This window comes from Rutidosis leptorrhynchoides, chromosome 6 (assembly GCF_046630445.1).
Source record: "Rutidosis leptorrhynchoides isolate AG116_Rl617_1_P2 chromosome 6, CSIRO_AGI_Rlap_v1, whole genome shotgun sequence".
Classification (NCBI taxonomy): Eukaryota; Viridiplantae; Streptophyta; class Magnoliopsida; order Asterales; family Asteraceae; genus Rutidosis; species Rutidosis leptorrhynchoides.
This window is the reverse complement of record NC_092338.1, coordinates 13,721,614-13,730,432: the sequence shown is the minus strand read 5'-3', so window position 1 is coordinate 13,730,432 and position 8,819 is coordinate 13,721,614. Positions and strand designations below refer to the sequence as shown.

General features: G+C 33.9%; 1 non-coding gene across 1 annotated transcript; it reads left to right on the top strand.

The window, feature by feature from the left end:
* The first annotated feature begins 7,508 nt into the window (after positions 1-7,508).
* On the top strand, positions 7,509-7,615 carry LOC139856624 (small nucleolar RNA R71). Its single transcript, XR_011762094.1, has one exon. It is a non-coding gene; the product is annotated as a small nucleolar RNA R71 (small nucleolar RNA).
* The last annotated feature ends 1,204 nt before the right edge of the window (positions 7,616-8,819 follow it).

Genomic DNA, 8,819 nt, shown 5'->3' with positions numbered 1-8,819 from the left:
CAGCTTCTAATGGTCCCCATTCTATGACCCTAGGTACCTCAACAACTTTAGAATGAAGAGTATGCAAACCCCTTTGATACTTTGGATAATCTATCCAAAGTCTGTCAAATCTCAAGTTCGGATACAAATCTTCCAAGTGCATATCAAAAAATGTCATGACTGGATGAGGTATATCTTGCTTGTAGTAGTTATCCACCTCCTGTTGTTCCGCATTCTCAGCAGGAGCATTGCGAGCTTGGGATGAAGATTCACCCCTTTCAGTCTGCAAAACACATCAAACACAATTTTTGTGCATCCAAATATGCATTAGTGTCAGCAAAATTATCAATCAAAATAATTACAATGACATGATCAATTTATATCAAACTTAAGCTCATTTTCACATTTTTATCAAATCTACACTTTTTCAAATAAGCATATACGAAAATGTTCGCCAAGTTCATAAGCATTCAACTCAAATAATATGTCAAAATAATCATTACTAGCAATTAAACAAGTTTCAAATGGCATTATCTCTCAAAAATCAAGTTCATGAATTTTGAACTTGAAAAAGTCCACTTTAATTCTCAAAATCATGTTTAGGCTCAAAGTTTGGATCATTTAACTACCTAAACATATTACACTACTTAATTTAGCAACAATTCATGACAAAAATCGGCCATAACCTGTTTATATCAAAAAGCCCCAAATTTGCTCAAGAACACAAACCCTAGATTACTCAAAATTTGAAGTTTAAGGCTTCTAATCATGTTAAATAGTATCAATCTAGGTTATACAAGCATAATACATAACCAATTTAAGCATAATTACACTAAAAAGCATCAAAATCAAATTGGGGAAAAAATTGCTCAAGAACACTAATTTTCGGATTAAATGGTGTTTAGGTGTAGAAATTTACCGTTTTTCTTGAGTAATTCCATGATAGCATCCTTCTCAACATGATTTTAGTAAAATATTTGATGATTAACGGTTAAAAATTGTGATTTTGGGGGTGTTTTTTCGAGTTTTTTCGGCAGTATTTCGCTGTATTTTCTGTTTTTGTGGTGTGGACTGATCAGTTCTTGCATTTTTATTTTTTTCTGAGTTTTGGTCCTCCCGCGAGTCGCGGTGTTTGGACCCTTCAAACTCCGCGACTCGCTGAGTTTTTTTTTTTTTTTTTTTTTAACATCTTATACTAATTAAAACAATTAAGTAATTACTTTTAAAATTTTGTTTCCCTTGTTATTTAGGACGAGGTCGTTTCGGATTGATGTCCTAGTCCGTCCTTCAACAAAATTTTAAAATTTGTCTTTTTGTAGCGATTGTTTTAAAAGTTAAGATTTTTGGGTTTTTTAATTTTTTTGGCATACTTTAATTCAATAAGATTAAAAATAATGATAATAAAAGTTCTCGTCCCTCCCTCGGGTAAAGCAATTTCGGTTCAACGACCTAGTCTTCAACTTACGACGAATTTTAAAAATCATATTTTTAACTTAATGAGATAAAGTAAATTTTTGTTTTTAAATTCACACAATTTAAATATAAAATTCAAAATTAATATTAAAAATTCACACCAAACTTTAAAATTTGAAATGCATAAAATTAAAAATTCATATTTTAAAAATTAAAAATTCACACCAAACTTAATTTAAAAATTCATATTATAAATTCACACCAAACTTATATTAATTTTTCAAATATTTACAATTTTAAAAATATTGTTTTTACAAAGTTTACAATATTAATTTAAGATTTAAATATTAATTTTAAAAACATGGTAAAAATAAAATTAAAAATCTTTTTGGCTTTTTATCCCAATTTAATCAATCAAATATTATCAAAAATATACGCCCCTCTTTTCGGTAAAGTAATTTCGGTTCCAAGACCTAATTTAACTCATGACGAATTTTTGAAATATTTTGGGTTGATTGATTAAAGATATTTATACCTTAAGAATAAACGTTAAATTTCGCAGTGATGTAATAAATTTTTGAATGATATCAATAATTTCGGTCGCCAAACCTAATTTTATTCAATACCAATTTAATACTTTATAGCGAACAAATTAGCGTTTATTATCGAAAGGTTAAAAATAAAAAATAAATAAATAAAAACGGTACAGACTTACCTGTGAGATAGTATTCTTAGTTATATGATCTATCCCATTCATAAGATAGTCGGTTTAATTGGTTTTTCATGGCTACATAGGCGTAACCTCGAGCATTCAGTGTCTTTTCTTCTAAACATATGAACGGTCCGTCTCTGCATAAAGTAACAAATTCAGTATTTTGAATAGGTTTGATTATTTGAACATTTACCTCCATGTGACCATTTTCCGCATTTGTGACATCTTTCTAGGTGTCGTGCTCTTCTTTTCGCTGCGGATTTTGATTTTCCTTTACCAAATTGTAACTTATTATCTTCGCATCTGGATTCTTTTCTAACTCCGTCCATTCTTTCTCTGATTACTGATACTATTTCACTCGGAAGTGTGTCATTATTACGTTTAGTGATCAAAGCGTGTAGCATTAGACCATGGTTTAGTTCACAGGCAGTCTTCATTTTGTAAAAACCTAAAAAAAATAAAAATTCAGAATGGGGGGAGAAGACTAGTTCTTTAGGGTCTGCTAGGGAAAGACCATTCGGGTTCCATTTTCGAGAACTACACGAAAACAGACAATCTAACTCTAACAGAAATACATAAACCCCTTTAAAGACTTGATTCTCCCTACACTTAGTTAGCTGTGGTATCGAAATTGTGATTAACTTCATTGTCAACTTCCATCGGACCATGTATGTAATGTTTAATTCTGTGACCATTAACTTTAAATTCAATTCCATTTGAATTTATTAATTCTATCATTCCGTATGGGAAAACTCTTTTGACTATGAATGGTCCAGACCATCTTGACTTCAATTTTCCAAGAAATAGCTTGAATCGTGAATTGAAAAGAACAACTCTGTCTCCTTCTTTAAATTCTTTTGAACTTCTGATTCTTTTATCATGCCATTTCTTCGTTCTTTCTTTATAGATTAATGAATTTTCGTATGCTTCATGTCTTAATTCTTCTAATTCGTTTAGTTGACTTAATCGTAGACGTCCGGCTTCATGTAAATCAAGATTACATGTCTTCAAAGCCCAAAATGCTTTGTGTTCAATTTCTACTGGAAGATGACATGCTTTTCCATAAACAAGTCTAAAAGGTGTGGTTCCAATTGGAGTTTTGTAGGCTGTTCTAAAAGCCCAGAGTGCATCCTCCAATTTAATGGACCATTCCTTCGGATTTGATCCTACGGTTTTCTCTAGAATACGTTTTAAAGCTCGGTTGGTATTTTCAACTTGTCCACTTGTTTGTGGATGATATGCGGTGGAGATTTTATGAGTTACTCCATATCTTTTAAGAACTTTCTCAAGTTGATTATTACAGAAATGAGTACCCCGATCACTTATTAAAGCTTTCGGTGTTCCAAACCTTGCAAAAAGACGTTTTAAAAAGTTGACTACAACTCGTGCATCGTTAGTTGGGAGAGCTTGTGCTTTCGCCCATTTAGATACATAATCAATGGCTACGAGTATATATAGATTATTATGAGATTTTGGAAATGGACCCATAAAGTCAATACCCCAAATGTCAAATACTTCACATACTTGGATGACATTTTGTGGCATTTCATCACGTTGACTTATTTTTCCGGCCCTTTGACAAGCATCACAGGATTTGCAAAGAAGGTGTGCGTCTTTGTAAATTGTAGGCCAATAGAATCCAGCATCATAAACTTTTCTTGCTGTTAGTTGAGGCCCATAATGCCCTCCTTTTGGTCCTGTGTGACAATGGTTTAAAATTTTACTAGCTTCATCTCCAAATACACATCGGCGTATTATTCCATCTGGACAACTTTTAAACAGGTGTGGATCTTCCCAAAAATAGTGTTTTATATCACTGAAGAATTTTTTTCGTTTTTGGTACGATAATCCTTTTTCAAGGAATCCACAAACTAAGTAGTTTGCATAGTCTGCAAACCATGGAATTTCTTTATAATCTATCTTCAATAGATATTCATCAGGAAAGTTGTCTTGTATGGCCGATTCATTTAGAACTTCTAACTCAGGATTTTCAAGACGAGAAAGATGATCAGCGGCGAGATTTTCTGCTCCTCTTTTATCTCGGATTTCAATATCAAACTCTTGTAACAGTAAGATCCAACGGATTAATCTTGGTTTAGCATCTTGTTTTGAAAATAGGTATCTAAGAGCAGAATGGTCGGTATAGACCACCGTTTTTGCTAGAACGAGATATGATCGAAATTTGTCAAAAGCAAAGACAATAGCAAGGAGTTCTTTTTCAGTAGTTGTATAGTTCGTTTGTGCTCCTTGTAATGTCTTACTAGCATAATATATAGGTTGAAATCGTTTTTCAATCCTTTGTCCTAAAACGGCTCCCATTGCAAAATCACTTGCATCGCACATTAGTTCAAATGGTAGATTCCAATTTGGTGTTATCATGATCGGTGCATTAGTGAGTTTCTCTTTAAGAATATTAAAAGATTTGATACACTCATCTGAAAAGATGAATGGAGCATCCTTTTCTAGGAGTTTATTCATAGGAGTGGCAATTTTAGAAAAATCTTTTATGAAATGTCGGTAAAAACCGGCATGCCCTAGAAAACTCCTAACTCCTCTAACATTTGTGGGATGTGGAAGTTTAGCAATTACATCTACTTTAGCTCTATCCACTTCAATTCCTTCTTTTGAAATTTTATGTCCAAGAACGATGCCTTCTTTAACCATGAAATGGCATTTCTCCCAATTAAGTACTAGATTTGATTGTTCGCATCTAATAAGCATTCGTTCTAGATTAGCTAGACATGATTCAAATGTATCACCGAAGACTGAAAAGTCATCCATGAAAACTTCCATGCATTCTTCTATCATGTCATGAAAAATCGCCATCATACACCTTTGAAAGGTTGCAGGGGCATTGCAAAGTCCAAATGGCATGCGTTTGTAAGCAAAAGTACCATAAGGGCACATGAATGTGGTTTTCTCTTGATCTTCGGGTGCTATTGGAATTTGAAAATATCCGGAAAATCCATCTAGAAAACAATAGTAACTATTTCCGGCTAATCTTTCCAACATTTGATCTATGAAAGGTAAGGGAAAGTGATCTTTTCTGGTGGCGTCATTTAATTTTCTATAATCAATACATACACGCCATCCTGTTACAGTCCTAGTAGGAATAAGCTCATTTTTCTCATTTGTAATGACAGTCATGCCACCCTTCTTAGGCACGCATTGAACTGGGCTTACCCATGAACTATCAGAGATTGGATAAATTAGACCTGCATCTAGCAGTTTAATAATTTCTTTCTTAACTACATCTTGCATATTAGGATTTAGTCTTTGTTGGCGTTGCACATACTTTTTATGACCTTCTTCCATAAGGATTTTATGTGTGCAATACGAAGGACTTATTCCTTTAATATCATGAATCTTCCATGCAATGGCTGGTTTATGAGCTTTCAACACAGAAATGAGTTGTGATTTCTCATTTTCAGTAAGAAAAGACGATATTATTACAGGTAATTCAGATTCACCATGTAAATAAGCGTATTCCAAATGGTTTGGAAGTGGCTTTAACTCTAATTTCGGAGGTTCTTCTATGGATGATTTATATCGATATCTGTCTTCTTCTTTTAGCATTTGGATTTCTTCTGTTGTTGGTTCATATCCATTAGCTATAAGTGTAGCTAATATTTCAGCTTCATCAATTGGTTCATTACCTTCTCCTAAAGAACATTCTCCTGTTCCTTGTAATTCTGGAAATTCTTCTAATAATTCTGCATGTGCATCTATAGTTTGAATATAATAACATGTATCATCTGCAGATTGCGGTTGTTGCATTGCTCTATCAACTGAAAAGGTAACACTCTCATCCTCTATACTTAGGGTCAATTTCTTACCGAACACGTCTATCATTGCTTTAGCCGTGTTTAAGAATGGTCTTCCTAATATGAGAGGAACTTGAGAATCTTCTTCCATGTCCAGAACAACAAAATCTACTGGAAATACTAAAGTACCAACTTTAACTAGCATGTTTTCCATTATCCCTCTAGGATATTTTATTGATCTATCGGCTAGTTGTATGCTTATTCTGGTTGGTTTCAATTCTCCAAGGTCTAGTTTAGCGTATAGTGAATATGGCATTAGATTTATACTAGCACCTAAGTCTGCCAATGCTTCTATTGAACTAAGACTACCCAGAAAACATGGAATTGTGAAACTTCCTGGATCAGATAGTTTTTCCGGTATCTTATTCAACAGCACTGCTGAACAATTAGCATTCATGGTAACAGCCGAGAGTTCTTCCATTTTCTTTCTATTTGAGATTAGATCTTTCAAGAATTTAGCATATCTAGGCATTCCTGAAATCACATCAATGAAAGGAAGATTTACATTTATCTGTTTAAACATATCCAAGAATTTGGATTGCTCGGCTTCAAGTTTCTCTTTCTTCATTTTACTCGGGTAAGGAAGTGGTGGTTGGTATGGTTTAACATAAGGTTTAGCCTTAACTGTGTTATCTTCATTAACCTTTTCAACTACCGGCTCTTTTTCCTTATCTTGATCAGGTTGTGGTTCTTGTGGAGTAGGAATAGCTTCATCAGAAGTTACAGGTATTTCAGGTGGTTTAAGTGTTGTGCCACTTCTTGTGGTAATGGCTTTAGCTGTTTCATTCCGGGGGTTAGCATTTGTATCACTAGGTAGACTTCCCGGTTTTCTTTCGCCTATTAACCTTGCTAGGTTACTTACTTCTTGTTCCAGATTTTGAATAGAAGCTTGTTGATTTCTAAATGCTTGAGCATTTTGTTCATTAGTTTGTTTCTGAGATGTGAAAAACTGCGTTTGAGTTTCAACTAGCTTCATCATCATATCTTCTAAATTCGGCTTTTTATCATCGGTTTGTTGTGGTAGTTTGTTTTGAAAATTAGGTCTTTGCTGATTGTAATTATTATTGGATACTTGTTGATTGCTAGGACCTTGTTGGTTGTTGTATGGAATATTTCGGTTATAATTCTAGTTTTGATTGTAAATCGGTCTTGGCGGTTGATAATTATTCTGATAATTATTTCCAGGCCTTTGGTTTATGTATGAAATATTCTCTCTTTGTTCCATTGTTAATTCAATACTGAGACAATCTTTTGTCAAATGTGGTCCTCCACACTGCTCACAACTAATTCGTATTGAGTGAATATCTTTAGTCATCTTTTCCATTCGTCTCTCCACAACATCTATCTTTGCGGAAATGGAATCTAAGTCATGGCTAGAATCGGCTCTAGCTGCTTTAGATGATCTAACGATATCTTTTTCTTGGTGCCATTCGTGTGAGTGGGAAGCAATGTTATCAATAATTTTGTAAGCATCAGTTTCAGTTTTCTTCATAATAGAACCACCAGCTGCTATATCTATGTCTTTCCTTGTAGTGATGTCGCATCCTTGGTAGAATATTTGTACTATTTGACAGGTGTCTAAACCATGTTGCGGACATCCTCTTAATAACTTTCCAAATCTTTTCCACGCCTCATATAGAGTTTCATTTGGCTTCTGTGTAAACGTAACAATTTCTCCTTGAAGTCTTACGGCTTTAGATGCAGGAAAGAATTGTTTAAGAAAATTTTCAACTAAAACGTCCCATGTATCAATCGCCCCTTCAGGTAACGACTCCAACCAATCTTTGGCTTCTCCCTTTAAAGTCCAGGGAAATAACATGAGATATATCTGTTCATCCTCAACTTCTCGGATTTTAAATAGTGTGCAGATCCTATTAAAGGTACGTAGATGTTCATTTGGATCTTCCTTCGGCGCACCACTAAATTGGCATTGATTAGTCACCATGTGTAGAATTTGTCCTTTGATTTCATAATCTGGCGCATTAATGTCTGGATGAGTAATTGCGTGACCTTGGCCAGTGCGTTTAGCTCTCATTCGGTCTTCCATACTTAAAGGTTCCAGATTCTCCATAATTGAATTTGTTGAATCGGAATCACTAGAGGATTCTGATTTAATGGTTCGTTCCTCAACAATCTCTGTTTGAATGATTGGTGGTTCCGGAGGAAAGTTTAATGGTTCAAGATCTACGAATCGTTCCTGAATATCAACGGATTCTCAATTGTGAGGTCGGGTTCAAAAAATGGATTATCGGAAAATTGAACTGGAGTACTTGGTCGACTGGATGACGATTCTAAAGAAAAATCAACGGCAGTAATATTTGCTAAATGTCTTGATCTAGTTACAGGTGGTGAACGTACAAAAGGTGGTGAACGTCTTGCTCGGTGCATTCACTGAATATCCTATTAGTTTTTAAAAAGAAATAAAAATTATAATAAGTTATCCAATCAATAGACTTTTCTAATTTTGCCCACGTTTCGAATAGCCAAAAGATGCAGCAGAGGGGCAGGATTCGTTTGGTCTCAATATAATTGAGGACTGTTTGGCTCCAATAACCCGGTCCACGTACAAATCCAACTATTACTACGAACCAGAAAATTTTGATGTCTATTAATTTAACCACTTAAAATGAATTTTCGTAATTTTAAGAAATTTAGATAAGAAGTAGAATAAAAATCTATGTCCTAAAACTAGAATAGCGAGAAATAAGAAAGAAAAAGAGTTCGTCGGAAAAAGATCGAAAAAGAAAAATAAGAAAGAAAGATAAAAGGCGACGGAAAAATAAAAGAAACTTATAAAACTTAAAAACACTTGACTAACCTAACCTTATTACTACAACTAACTTAAAATTATAATCGCAAATTGAGATTACTAATTGGAATGATAATTGATA